Genomic DNA, 13,854 nt, shown 5'->3' with positions numbered 1-13,854 from the left:
TATTTTGAAGACCCAGATTGACAAAGCAGAAAGAATTTTGAAAGGAGAATTGACAAAAGACTTACTTGAAGTGATTCAGCTCATGAAGAAGGAACGAGAAGCAGCTGAAAAGATTAACAACGAACGTCACTTGAGACAAATCAAAGCAATTCAAGACCAAGAAAGCTGAATCAACAAACTTGAAGCTGAACTCGCAGTTACAACAAACAAGCTGGACAACGTGCAAACCGTTTCCATTGAAACGCACAACAGTGTTGAAACTGTGAAGGCAAACCAAGACCGAGATTTTAAGACCCTTGGATTTTTGGTTGATAACGCCAAAAGGGGGGAAGAAATTCTCAGTCACTTGGCTTTGCAACAACAAGAATTTATTCTTGGAAGTCAACAACAGCCAGTAGTGTCTACTCAAGGTAGAGGCCAAAGCCGCGGACAATCCTCACAAGGACCATCTCAGATTGGTTTTGCTCAGTTCGTGAATCCTAGTCTTGGTACGAGTACATCGAAGGTTGCTGAACAGCGTGGCTGGTTCGAATGCTCTAAGGGTACGCCAATCAGACAACCGTATGGACTAAGGAAATCTACCAAGCATGATCAAGAAATGGCCTGCAGCCGATCAAGCCCAATGGATCTCGGAAAAGAATAAAGAAGAAGAAGGCAAAAGGAAAAGAACCGAGATGTGGTATGAACTAAGAGATTTCACCGGAAATATGGGCATGAATCTTGGAGAAGAAAGAAGCTTCGAAGAAATGTGTCTTTATGGTGGGAGAACGGAGTTCTTCCGGGCAACAATATCAAAGAAGCTTTTGGACATTATATGGCCGGACAGCTTACAAAGAAATTTCAGAATGCAAAGTTCAAAGATGATTTCTTCAAACTCAGAGAACATGTCAAGGAAATTTTGAAGAAAGACTTTGGTGTGAAGAAACCCAGAAGGTAATCTGAAAATTCTCTTAAGCTGATATATTCTCTATTTTCGAACCTCTGTTGCGTTTTTCTCTAAAAAATCGAAATATCTCAATAATAATTTCCCAAGGTCTATTTTGAGTCTTTAATTTTATTTGTTTAATGTAATTAGACCTTCGTGAATTAAAAGACAAGAAATATGTCAAACGCACGCCAAAATTAAAAATTGATGATGATCAAAATAAAAATAATTCAAGATGCGTTTAGGAGCTTGTCTAAAAATTTAATTCACAAGTTTCTTTTGATTGTGTCTAGAAAACCATTTGTTACACTCATCTTGGCTTTGTCAAAAAAAATTGAGCAAAAAGATTAGTTTTCAAAGACTTAAAGCCAATGACTGAGTATAGGTTTTGGCATTATCAAAAGGGGGGAAATTGTTAGGAATAAAGTGTAATGGTTTTGATATGCCAAATTTGTATTTGTAGATCCCCCAATTTTATTTCATAGGTCTAGTAGAGTCTTAGACCATGATCGGGAAATTATTTAATTATGAAAAGAGAAAAACAGCGGAAGATGGATGAAAATAGAAGAAGAAGATATAAAGCCGGAAATCAAGAATTTGTCTGGAGAAAATGACAAATTGAAGAAGAAGATGAATGATACAATATTCACATCGGCTACTACTCAAAGAAGATATCCCAGAAGAATTTTCGTGAAGAAAATTAATATTGGAAGAATGCATGAAATTGACTTGGAGATCAAGCATCTATAGAAAGAAAGAAGTACATCAAATGTGATTGGAGATTTAATCAAAAGTTGTACGAACGAAGTGAATGATGCTTGATATATTATCCGAAATGGCTCAAGTTCAAAACTCACCATCAACAATTTTACAAGGTAAAATTTGAGAAGTAAAATTAAATTAATCTGATGGAGTTGGGCAATTGAAATTGGGATCAGAGAAATTGAGATAGGAATCAATTCAAGTTGGTAGCCAATGTAGAATTAAAATTGGGAGGATGCAATTCAGATTGGGGACCAATTAAAAGAAGACATTGAGGAGCAAGTTGTAGTATGGGATGCAATTCAGATTGGGGACCAGTTGTAGTATGGGATGCAATTCAGATTGGGGACCAATTAAAAGAAGACATTGAGGAGCAAGTTGTAGTATGGGATGCAATTCAGATTGGGGTCAGATTGGGGACCAATTAAAGAAGACATTGAGGAGCAAGTTGTAGTATGGGATGCAATTCAATTGGGACCAGTTGTAGTATGGGATGCAATTCAGATTGGGGACCAGTTGTAGTATGGGATGCCAGATTGGCAGTGTTGGGGATGCCAGTTGTAGTATGGGATGCAATTCAGATTGGGACCAATTAAAAGAAGACATTGAGGAGCAAGTTGTAGTATGGGATGCAATTCAGATTGGGGACCAGTTGTAGTATGGGATGCAATTCAGATTGGGGACCAATTAAAAGAAGACATTGAGGAGCAATTGAATTGAGATGAAATTCAAAGAGAAAGTCCAATTTCGAAGTCAACATTGAGAAGTAATTGGAGCACCAGGAGATGTTAGGAGCCATTGGGAGCCAATTACAAAGGAGAAATTCAATTTGGGTGCCAATTACAAGCCAATTGAAATTGGGTGTCATTACAAAGGAGAAATTCAAATTGGGTGGAAGTTCAAAGCCAGTTTGAAGTCTGAGAACACCCAGACGTGAGAATGAAGAAGATGAAGCAGAACTTACAGTGAAAATATTCTCACAAGGAAAATACTAGTCTAACTAGTATGGGATTAAAATAAAGATTATTTTTGAATCCCAGAGATACAAGGACCACTTCAGAGCTAATCAGAGAAGCCATTCTACACCAAAACTGAGACCCAGATATTTCCACTCAACGTAAAACCAGAGGAATATCAGATGAAGTTTGGGAGCTCATTTACATGGAGATGAAGATCTTTCAAACGGCTAGCTTATCTCTTTCTGACATTTTTGCAGAAGATAAGATAAGATCTCTGACATGGAAGCGTCTCTTTCCAACGGACGAATTCTCATTCACCAGCTATAAAATGATGAAGATATAAAGACTTGAAGCAGCAGTGAAGAAGAGCAGAAGAGCATACAACGAACTCACGGAACAAGAGAGCAGAAAATTCGAATCCATCAAAAGATCGAATAGAGCAATTAAGCTTAAAAGAGCTAAAATCTTCAAGTGTGAGAAAGAAAAAGAACTCAGAGAGCTTCAAAAGAAAAATATTTAGAGAGTTCTTAAACAGAGCAAAGCAGAGCAAAAATATCAAGTGCTTTACTTGATATATTCAAAAGAGAGAAAACACTCAGAGCTATCAAGAGAAATCTTTCCAGAGTGTTTATCTTCATCAAAGAGACCTGCGCATCATTGAAGATCAACTACAGAGTCTCAGAAGTTGGAAGCAAGACAACACTTGTTTTGGAGCAAAACAAGAGAAGGGAGGAAAGTAGCACGGAGCTGTGAAATCCTGGATTGTCACACGGAGCTGTGAGATCCGAAGCAGCAGTGTCGGAGGCACTGGGCGTGATTGGTGTGGGCTTGGTGATCAAAGCACCAGATCACGGGATACGTTTTTACCGGAGTGTGGAAGACGGGGGGAAAGTAACGCGGAGTCGTGAAATCCTGGGATAGTAGCGGCGGGGACGTGAACCCGAAGCAGCAGTGTGGTGTCACTGGGCGTGATTAGTGCGGGCTTTGTGATCAAAGCACTAGATCACGGAATTCATTGTATCTTGGAACCAAGGAGTGGTAGATATAGTGAATTGGCTCTTGGAGAAAAGAGCAAGTGGAGTAGGGAGGATTACACCACCTCGCGAACCACTATAATTGTCTTGTGTTCTTTACTGTTTTCTTTACTTACTGCTCTTTACATATACGCTCTACACGAAGATATACTGCACACACAATCTCACACACACTTTATGTTTATTTATTTCCGCTGTGCACCATACTCTAACAATCTAGTTAAGAGTTTTGGTTTATCTTTGTCTTAGCAATTGTTGTGCTGTGCGAAAATGTTTGAAAGTCTATTCACCCCCCCCCCCCCCTCTAGACTTTCACCTTACCTCTTTTGGGACCAACAGCAAAAATCGCGCCTAGGCACTAGGCGGTGGGAGGCCGCCGCGAGGAATGGCCTAGACCGCCTAACCGGCCGGTTCGGCGAATTTTTTTTTTTTTTTTTTGAAAATGTCGAAAAAGTTTTGGAAGGCATAACTTTTGACTCGATTTTCTGATTTGGTTAATTTGTTTTTTCAAATCGCGTATTTTTTCGAGATCTATACACCGCAAACAGCCAAAGGCGATTTGGTTCACTTATTTCTCAAAAAAATGCCTCTTTAGTTCTTAGTTTTAGTTTTTTATGTATTTAGATGGTTTAAACAATATTTTGAACAATTTTACAACCACTTTCATAAATAGTTTCTAAGAAACAACTATGGAAACCTTATGTTTTATAACTAAATTTAAAAAATTTTAATTTTTAATTTAATTAAAAAATAAAAAAAATTAAAAAAAATAAATAAAAAAATCGGCGCCTTGGGGCACCCAAGCCGCCTAGGGGGCGCCTAACGTTTTATGCAGCATTGGTGGTGAGTATTCCCGCCTGTCACGCGGGAGACCTGGGTTCGATCTCCGGCAACAGCGTTTTTTCTTAGCTCTTCAAAGGAAAAATTAAAAAGCTTAATATTGTAAAAAATCAATCCGACCTGCCGGATTCAAACCAGCGACCTAAGGATTTCCAATTTAAATTAATCAAACTACAGTCCTCCGCTCTACCAACTGAGCTAAGGTCGAAGCTATTAACTATATTTTTGTCCGTATTGCACTCTTTTATGCCACATCGCACAATCCGACATGGCAGTTCGAATGCCACGTAGAAAAAAACTTAACGGAAAAAATTATCGGTGTTAATGTTGTCCTTAATTGTTCTAAATCTTAAAGTACCGGGACTAGATTACACAAAAATAAACGTACAATAACTAAATTGAACAAAACGCTACAGTACAGGGACTAGACAGGTACTTTGTCCGACTATGAAATGTTAGTTTCAGTTGCAATTAGATCGCCACACGAACCATGGTGCCACATTTGATTGGGTTTACTTAAATAGAAATTTGTGACTGTCCTGTTCGACCGTGCGAGTCGTTGTAGTATAGTGGTGAGTATCCCCGCCTGTCACGCGGGAGGCCAGGGTTTGATCCCCGGCAACGGCGTCTTTTTTTTTTTTTTTTTTTTTTTTTTAGCTCTTCAAAGGAAAAATTAAAAAGCTTAATATTGTAGAACATCAATCCAACCTGCCGGAATCAAACCAGCGACTTAAGGATTTCCAATTTAGATTAGTCCAACTACAGTCCACCAGTCTACCAACTGAGCTAAGGTCTGAGCTGTTAACATTATTTTTGTCCGATTTATACTCTTCTATGCCATATCGCACAATCTGACATGGCAGTTCGAATGCCGCGTGGACAAACTTAACGGAAAAAATTATCGGTGATAATATTGACCTTAATTGTTCAAAATCTTAAAGTAAATGGACTAAATTACACAAAATAAAGGTACAATGACTAAATTGAACAAAACGCTACACTACGGGGACGTAACAGGTACTCTGTCCGACTATGAAATGCTAGTTTCAGTTGCAATTACATGGCCACACGCCACCATGGTGTCACATTGGATTGGGTTTACTTAAATAGTATTATGTGACTGTCCTGTTCTGCCGCGCGAATCGTTGTAGTATAGTGGTGAGCAGTGCTGCAAAAATCGCGCCTAGGCGCTGGGAAGGGGGAGGCCGCCGCGAGGAATGGCCTAGACCGCCAAACCGGCCGGTTCGGCGAATTTTTTTTTTTTTTTTTTTGAATATGTCGAAAAAGTTTTGGAAGGCATAACTTTTGACTCGGTTGTCTGGTTTGGTCAAATTTTTTTTTCAAATCGCGTATTTTTTCGAGATCTATACACCGCAAACAGCCAAAGGCGGTTTGGTCCACTAATTTCTCAAAAAAATGCCTCTTTAGTTCTTAATTTTAGTTTTTTATGTATTTAGATGGTTTAAACAATATTTTGAACAATTTTACAACCACTTTCGTAAATAGTTTCTAATAAACAACTATGGAAACCGTATGTTTTATTACAAAATTTAAAAAATTTCAATTTTTTATTTTATTAAAAATAAAAAAAACAAAAAAAAATAAATAAAAAAATCGGCGCCTAACGTTTTATGCAGCATTGGTGGTGAGTATTCCCGCCTGTCACGCGGGAGACCTGGGTTCGATCTCCGGCAACAGCGTTTTTTCTTAGCTCTTCAAAGGAAATATTAATAAGCTTAATATTGTAAAAAATCAGTCCAACCTGCCGGATTTGAACCAGCGACCTAAGGATTTCCAATTTAGATTAATCAAACTACAATCTTCCGCTCTACCAACTGAGCTAAGGTCGAAGCTATTAACTATATTTTTGTCCGTATTGAACTCTTTTATGCCACATCGCACAATCTGACATGGCAGTTCGAATGCCACGTAGAAAAAAACTTAACGGAAAAAATTATCGGTGTTAATGTTGTCCTTAATTGTTCTAATTCTTAAAGTACCGGGACTAGATTACACAAAATAAACGTACAATAACTAAATTGAACAAAACGCTACAGTACAGGGACTAAACAGGTACTTTGTCCGACTATGAAATGTTAGTTTCAGTTGCAATTATATCGCCACACGAACCATCGTGCCACATTTGATAGGGTTTACTTAAATAGAAATTTGTGACTGTCTTATTTTGCCGCGCGAGTCGCTGTAGTATAGTGGTGAGTATCCCCGCCTGTCACGCGGGAGACCCGGGTTCAATCCCCGGCAACGGCGTCTTTTTTTTTTTCTTTAGCTCTTCAAAGAAAAAATTAAAAAGCTTAATATTGTATAACATCAATCCAACCTGCCGGAATCAAACCAGCGACCTAAGGATTTCCAATTTAGATTAGTCCTACTACAGTCCACCACTCTACCAACTGAGCTAAGGTCAGAGCTGAACATTATTTTGGTCCGATTTATACTCTTTTATTCCATATCGCACAATCTGACATGGCAGTTCGAATGCCGCGTGGACAAACTTAACGGAAAAAATTATCGGTGTTAATATTGTCCTTAATTGTTCAAAATCTTAAAGTAAATGGACTAAATTACACGAAATAAAGTTACAATGAATAAATTTAACAAAACGCTACACTACGGGGACTTAACAGGTACTTTGTCCGACTATGAAATGATAGTTTCAGTTGCAATTACATGGCCACACACACCATGGTGTCACATTGGATTGGGTTTACTTAAATAGTAATATGTGACTGTCCTGTTCTGCCGCGCGAGTCGTTGTAGTATAGTGGTGAGCAGTGCTGTAAAAATCGTGCCTCGGCGCTTGGCGGGGGGAGGCCGCCGCGAGGAATGGCCTAAACCGCCTAACCGGCCGGTTCGGCGAATTTTTATTTTTTATTTTGAAAATCTTGAAAAAGTTTTGGAAGGCATAACTTTTGACTCGGTTGTCTGATTTGGTCAAATTTTTTTTTCAAATCGCGTATTTTTTCGAGATCTATACACCGCAAACAGCCATAGGCGGTTTGGTCCACTAATTTCTCAAAAAAATGCCTCTTTAGTTCTTAATTTTAGTTTTTTATGTATTTAGATGGTTTAAACAATATTTTGAACAATTTTACAACCACTTTCGTAAATAGTTTCTAAGAAACAACTATGGAAACCTTATGTTTTATTACTAAATTTAAAAAATTTTAATTTTTAATTTTATTAAATATAAAAAAAAAAAACTAAAAAAAAATAAATAAAAAAATCGGCGCCTAGGCGCCCCCTTGCCGCCTAGGGGGCGCCTAACGTTTTATGCAGCATTGGTGGTGAGTATTCCCGCCTGTCATGCGGGAGACCTGGGTTCGATCCCCGGCAACAGCGTTTTTTTTTAGCTCTTCAAAGGAAAAATTAAAAAGCTTAATATTGTAAAAAATCTATCCAACCTGCCGGATTCAAACCAGCGACCTAAGGATTTCCAACTTAGATTAATCAAACTACAGTCCTCCGCTCTACCAACTGAGCTAAGGTCGGAGCTATTAACTATATTTTTGTCCGTATTGCACTCTTTTATGCCACATCGCACAATCCGACATGGCAGTTCGAATGCCACGTAGAAAAAAACCTAACGGAAAAAATTACGGTGTTAATGTTGTCCTTAATTGTTCTAAATCTTAAAGTACCGGGACTAGATTACACAAAATAAACGTACAATAACTAAATTGAACAAAACGCTACAGTACAGGGACTAAACAGGTACTTTGTCCGACTATGAAATGTTAGTTTCAGTTGCAATTCGATCGCCACACGAACCATGGTGCCACATTTGATTGGACTTATTTAAATAGAAATTTGTGACTGTCCTGTTCTGCTGTGCGAGTCGTTGTAGTATAGTGGTGAGTATCCCCGCCTGTCACGCGAGAGACCCAGGTTCGATCCCTGGCAACGGCCTCTTTTTTTTTTTTTTTTTTTTAGCTTTTCAAAGGAAAAATTAAAAAGCTTAATATATTAGAACATCAATCCAACCTGCCGGAATCAAACCAGCGACCTAAGGATTTCCAATTTAGATTAGTCCAACTACAGTCCACCACTCTACCCACTGAGCTAAGGTCAGAGCTGTTAACATTATTTTGGTCCGATTTATACTCTTTTATTCCATATCGCACAATCTGACATGGCAGTTCGAATGCCGCGTGGACAAACTTAACGGAAAAAATTATCGGTGTTAATATTGTCCTTAATTGTTCAAAATCTTAAAGTAAACAGACTAAATTACACGAAATAAAGGTACAATGACTAAATTGAACAAAACGCTACACTAAGGGGACTTAACAGGTACTTTGTCCGACTATGAAATGATAGTTTCAGTTGCAATTACATGGCCACACGCACCATGGTGTCACATTGGATTGGGTTTACTTGAATAGTAATATGTGACTGTCCTGTTCTGCCGCGCGAGTCGTTGTAGTATAGTGGTGAGCAGTGCCGTAAAAATCGTGCCTCGGCGCTTGGCGGGGGGAGACCGCCGCGAGGAATGGCCTTGACCGCCTAACCGGCCGGTTCGGCGAATTTTTATTTTTTATTTTGAAAATGTCGAAAAAGTTTTGGAAGGCATAACTTTTGACTCGGTTGTCTGATTTGGTCAAATTTTTTTTTCAAATCGCGTATTTTTTCGAGATCTATACACCACAAACAGCCCGAGGCGGTTTGGTCCACTAATTTCTCAAAAAAATGCCTCTTTAGTTCTTAATTTTAGTTTTTTATGTATTTAGATGGTTTAAACAATATTTTGAACAATTTTACAACCACTTTCGTAAATAGTTTCTAAGAAACAACTATGGAAACCTTATGTTTTATTACTAAATTTAAAAAATTTTAATTTTTAATTTTATTAAAAATAAAAAAAATAAATAAAAAAATCGGCGCCTAACGTTTTATGCAGCATTGGTGGTGAGTATTCCCGCTTGTCACGCGGGAGACCTGGGTTCGATCCCCGGCAACAGCGTTTTTTTTTAGCTCTTCAAAGGAATAATTAAAACGCTTAAGATTGTAAAAAATCAATCCGACCTGTCAGATTCGAACGAACAACCTAAGGATTTCCAACTTAGATTAATCAAACTACAGTCCTCCGCTCTACCAACTGAGCTAAGGTCGGAGCTATTAACTATATTTTTTTCCTTATTGCACTCTTTTATGCCACATCGCACAATCCGACATGGCAGTTCGAATGCCACGTAGAAAAAAACTTAACGGAAAAAATTACGGTGTTAATGATGTCCTTAATTGTTCTAAATCTTAAAGTACCGGGACTAGATTACACAAAATAAACGTACAATAACTAAATTGAACAAAACGCTACAGTACAGGGACTAAACAGGTACTTTGTCCGACAATGAAATGTTAGTTTCAGTTGCAATTAGATCGCCACACGAACCATGGTGCCACATTTGATTGGACTTACATAAATAGAAATTTGTGACTGTCTTGTTCTATTGCACGAGTTGTTGTAGTATAGTGGTGAGTATCCCCGCCTGTCACCCGAGAGACTCGGGTTCGATCCTCAGCAACAGTGTCTTTTTTTTTTTTAGCTCTTGAAAGGAAAAATTCAAAAGCTTAATATATTAGAACATCAATCCAACCTGCCGGAATCAAACCAGCGACCTAAGGATTTTCAATTTAGATTAGTCCAACTACAGTCCACCACTCTACCCACTGAGCTAAGATCAGAGCTGTTAACATTATTTTGGTCCGATTTATACTCTTTTATTCCATATCGCACAATCTGACATGGCAGTTCGAATGCCGCGTGGACAAACTTAACGGAAAAAATTATCGGTGTTAATATTGTCCTTAATTGTTCAAAATCTTAAAGTAAACGGACTAAATTACACGAAATAAAGGTACAATGACTAAATTGAACAAAACGCTACACTACGGGGACATAACAGGTACTTTGTCCGATTATGAAATGATAGTTTCAGTTGCAATTACAAGGCCACACGCACCATGGTGTCACATTGGATTGGGTTTACTTAAATAGTAATATGTGACTGTCCTGTTCTGTCGCGCGAGTCGTTGTTGTATAGTGGTGAGCAGTGCTGTAAAAATCGCGCCTCGGCGCTTGGCGGGGGGAGGCCGCCGCGAGGAATGGCCTAGGCCGCCTAACCGGCCGGTTCGGCGAATTTTTATTTTTTATTTTGAAAATGTCGAAAAAGTTTTGGAAGGCATAACTTTTGACTCGGTAGTCTGATTTGGTCAAATTTTTTTTTCAAATCACGTATTTTTTCGAGATTTATACACCGCAAACAGCCAAAGGCGGTTTGGTCCACTAATTTCTCAAAAAAATGCCTCTTTAGTTCTTAATTTTAGTTTTTTATGTATTTAGATGGTTTAAACAATATTTTGAACAATTTTACAACCACTTTCGTAAATTGTTTCTAAGAAACAACTATGGAAACCTTATGTTTTATTACTAAATTTAAAAAAATTTTAATTTTTAATTTTATTAAAAATAAAAAAAAAAACTAAAAAAAATAAATCAAAAAATCGACGCCTAACGTTTTATGCAGCATCGGTGGTGAGTATTCCCGCCTGTCACGCGGGAGACCTGGGTTCGATCCCCGGCAACAGCGTTTTTTTTTAGCTCTTCAAAGGAAAAATTAAAAAGCTTAATATTGTGAAATATCAATCCGACCTGCCGGATTCGAACCAGCGACCTAAGAATTTCCAATTTAGATTAATTAAACTACAATCCTCCGCTCTACCATCTGAGCTAAGGTCGAAGCTATTAACTATATTTTTGTCCGTATTGAACTCTTTTATGCCACATCGCACAATCCGACATGGCAGTTCGAATGCCACGTAGAAAAAAACTTAACGGAAAAAATTATCGGTGTTAATGCTGTCCTTAATTGTTCTAATTCTTAAAGTACCGGGACTAGATTACACAAAATAAACGTACAATAACTAAATTGAACAAAACGCTACAGTACAGGGACTAAACAAATACTATGTCCGACTATGAAATGTTAGTTTCAGTTGCAATTATATCGCCACACGAACCATCGTGCCACATTTGATAGGGTTTACTTAAATAGAAATTTGTGACTGTCCTATTTTGCTGCGCGAGTCGCTGTAGTATAGTGGTGAGTATCCCCGCCTGTCACGCGGGAGACTCGGGTTCGATCCCCGGCAACGGTGTCTTTTTTTTTTTCTTTAGCTCTTCAAAGAAAAAATTAAAAAGCTTAATATTGTATAACATCAATCCAATCTGCCGGAATCAAACCAGCGACCTAAGGATTTCCAATTTAAATTAGTCCAACTATAGTCCACCACTCTACCAAATGAGCTAAGGTCAGAGCTGAACATTATTTTGGTCCGATTTATACTCTTTTATTCCATATCGACACAATCTGACATGGCAGTTCGAATGCCGCGTGGACAAACTTAACGGAAAAAATTATCGGTGTTAATATTGTCCTTAATTGTTCAAAATCTTAAAGTAAATGGACTAAATTACACGGAATAAAGGTACAATGACTAAATTTAACAAAACGCTACACTACGGGGACTTAACAGGTACTTTGTCCGACTATGAAATGATAGTTTCAGTTGCAATTACATGGCCACACGCACCATGGTGTCACATTGGATTGGGTTTATTTAAATAGTAATATGTGACTGTCCTGTTCTGCCGCGCGAGTCGTTGTAGTATAGTGGTGAGCAGTGCTGTAAAAATCGTGCCTTGGCGCTTGGCGGGGGAGGCCGCCGCGAGGAATGCCTAGACCGCCTAACCGGCCGGTTCGGCGAATTTTTATTTTTTATTTTGAAAATCTCGAAAAAGTTTTGGAAGGCATAACTTTTGACTCGGTTGTCTGATTTGGTCCAAATTTTTTTTTCAAATCGCGTATTTTTTCGAGATCTATACACCGCAAACAGCCAAAGGCGGTTCGGTCCACTAATTTCTCAAAAAAATGCCTCTTTAGTTCTTAATTTTAGTTTTTTATGTATTTAGATGGTTTAAACAATATTTTGAACAATTTTACAACCACTTTCGTAAATTGTTTCTAAGAAACAACTATGGAAACCTTATGTTTTATTACTAAATTTAAAAAATTTTAATTTTTAATTTTATTAAAAATAAAAAAAAAACTAAAAAAAAATAAATCAAAAAATCGACGCCTAACGTTTTATGCAGCATCGGTGGTGAGTATTCCCGCCTGTCACGCGGAGACCTGGGTTCGATCCCGGCAACAGCGTTTTTTTTTAGCTCTTCAAAGGAAAAATTAAAAAGCTTAATATTGTAAAATATCAATCCGACCTGCCGGATTCGAACCAGCGACCTAAGGATTTCCAATTTAGATTAATTAAACTACAATCCTCCGCTCTACCACTGAGCTAAGGTCGAAGCTATTAACTATATTTTTGTCCGTATTGAACTCTTTTATGCCACATCGCACAATCCGACATGGCAGTTCGAATGCCACGTAGAAAAAAACTTAACGGAAAAAATTATCGGTGTTAATGCTGTCCTTAATTGTTCTAAATTCTTAAAGTACCGGACTAGATTACACAAAATAAACGTACAATAACTAAATTGAACAAAACGCTACAGTACAGGGGACTAACAAATACTTGTCCGACTATGAAATGTTAGTTTCAGTTGCAATTATATCGCCACACGAACCATCGTGCCACATTTGATTGGGTTTACTTAAATAAATTTGTGACTGTCCTATTTGCTGCGAGTCGTGTGTGTATAGTGGTGAGTATCCCGCTTCGCGGGAGACTCGGGTTCGATCCCGGCAACGGTGTTTTTTTTTTTTTTTTTAGCTCTTCAAAGAAAAATTAAAAAGCTTAATATTGTATAACATCAATCCAATCTGCCGGAATCAAACCAGCGACCTAAGGATTTCCAATTTAAATTAGTCCAACTACAGTCCACCACTCTACCAAATGAGCTAAGGTCAGAGCTGAACATTATTTTGGTCCGATTTATACTCTTTTATTCCATATCGCCACAATCTGACATGGCAGTTCGAATGCCGCGTGGACAAACTTAACGGAAAAAAATTATCGGTGTTAATATTGTCCTTAATTGTTCAAAATCTTAAAGTAAATGGACTAAATTACACGAAATAAAGGTACAATGACTAAAATTGAACAAAACGCTACACTACGGGACTAACAGGTACTTTGTCCGACTATGAAATGCTAGTTTCAGTTGCAATTACATGGCCACACGCACCATGGTGTCACATTGGATTGGGTTTACTTAAATAGTAATATGTGACTGTCCTGTTCTGCGCGCGAGTCGTTGTAGTATAGTGGTGAGCAGTGCTGTAAAAATCGTGCCTTG

At 38.0% G+C, this 13,854-nt stretch overlaps 8 non-coding genes across 8 annotated transcripts; 4 read left to right on the top strand and 4 right to left on the bottom strand.

Annotated features, from left to right (window-relative positions):
• Positions 1-4,634: 4,634 nt before the first annotated feature.
• TRNAY-GUA lies at positions 4,635-4,728 on the bottom strand. Its single transcript has 2 exons — positions 4,692-4,728; positions 4,635-4,670 (listed from the first exon to the last, which is right to left on the bottom strand). It is a non-coding gene; the product is annotated as a tRNA-Tyr (tRNA).
• Positions 4,729-5,075: 347 nt separating this feature from the next.
• Positions 5,076-5,147, top strand: TRNAD-GUC. Its single transcript has one exon. It is a non-coding gene; the product is annotated as a tRNA-Asp (tRNA).
• A 1,569-nt stretch (positions 5,148-6,716) lies between these two features.
• Positions 6,717-6,788, top strand: TRNAD-GUC. Its single transcript has one exon. It is a non-coding gene; the product is annotated as a tRNA-Asp (tRNA).
• A 1,148-nt stretch (positions 6,789-7,936) lies between these two features.
• TRNAY-GUA lies at positions 7,937-8,030 on the bottom strand. The gene is made up of 2 exons: positions 7,994-8,030; positions 7,937-7,972 (listed from the first exon to the last, which is right to left on the bottom strand). It is a non-coding gene; the product is annotated as a tRNA-Tyr (tRNA).
• A 345-nt stretch (positions 8,031-8,375) lies between these two features.
• On the top strand, positions 8,376-8,447 carry TRNAD-GUC. Its single transcript has one exon. It is a non-coding gene; the product is annotated as a tRNA-Asp (tRNA).
• Positions 8,448-9,557: 1,110 nt separating this feature from the next.
• Positions 9,558-9,651, bottom strand: TRNAY-GUA. The gene is made up of 2 exons: positions 9,615-9,651; positions 9,558-9,593 (listed from the first exon to the last, which is right to left on the bottom strand). It is a non-coding gene; the product is annotated as a tRNA-Tyr (tRNA).
• Positions 9,652-11,624: 1,973 nt separating this feature from the next.
• On the top strand, positions 11,625-11,696 carry TRNAD-GUC. Its single transcript has one exon. It is a non-coding gene; the product is annotated as a tRNA-Asp (tRNA).
• A 1,114-nt stretch (positions 11,697-12,810) lies between these two features.
• TRNAY-GUA lies at positions 12,811-12,903 on the bottom strand. Its single transcript has 2 exons — positions 12,868-12,903; positions 12,811-12,846 (listed from the first exon to the last, which is right to left on the bottom strand). It is a non-coding gene; the product is annotated as a tRNA-Tyr (tRNA).
• Between the last annotated feature and the right edge of the window lie 951 nt (positions 12,904-13,854).

Source organism: Ipomoea nil, unplaced genomic scaffold, assembly GCF_001879475.1.
Source record: "Ipomoea nil cultivar Tokyo-kokei standard unplaced genomic scaffold, Asagao_1.1 scaffold0307, whole genome shotgun sequence".
In the NCBI taxonomy this organism is placed as follows: Eukaryota; Viridiplantae; Streptophyta; class Magnoliopsida; order Solanales; family Convolvulaceae; genus Ipomoea; species Ipomoea nil.
The sequence above is the reverse complement of the archived record's forward strand: the minus strand, read 5'-3'. Positions and strand labels throughout refer to the sequence as shown.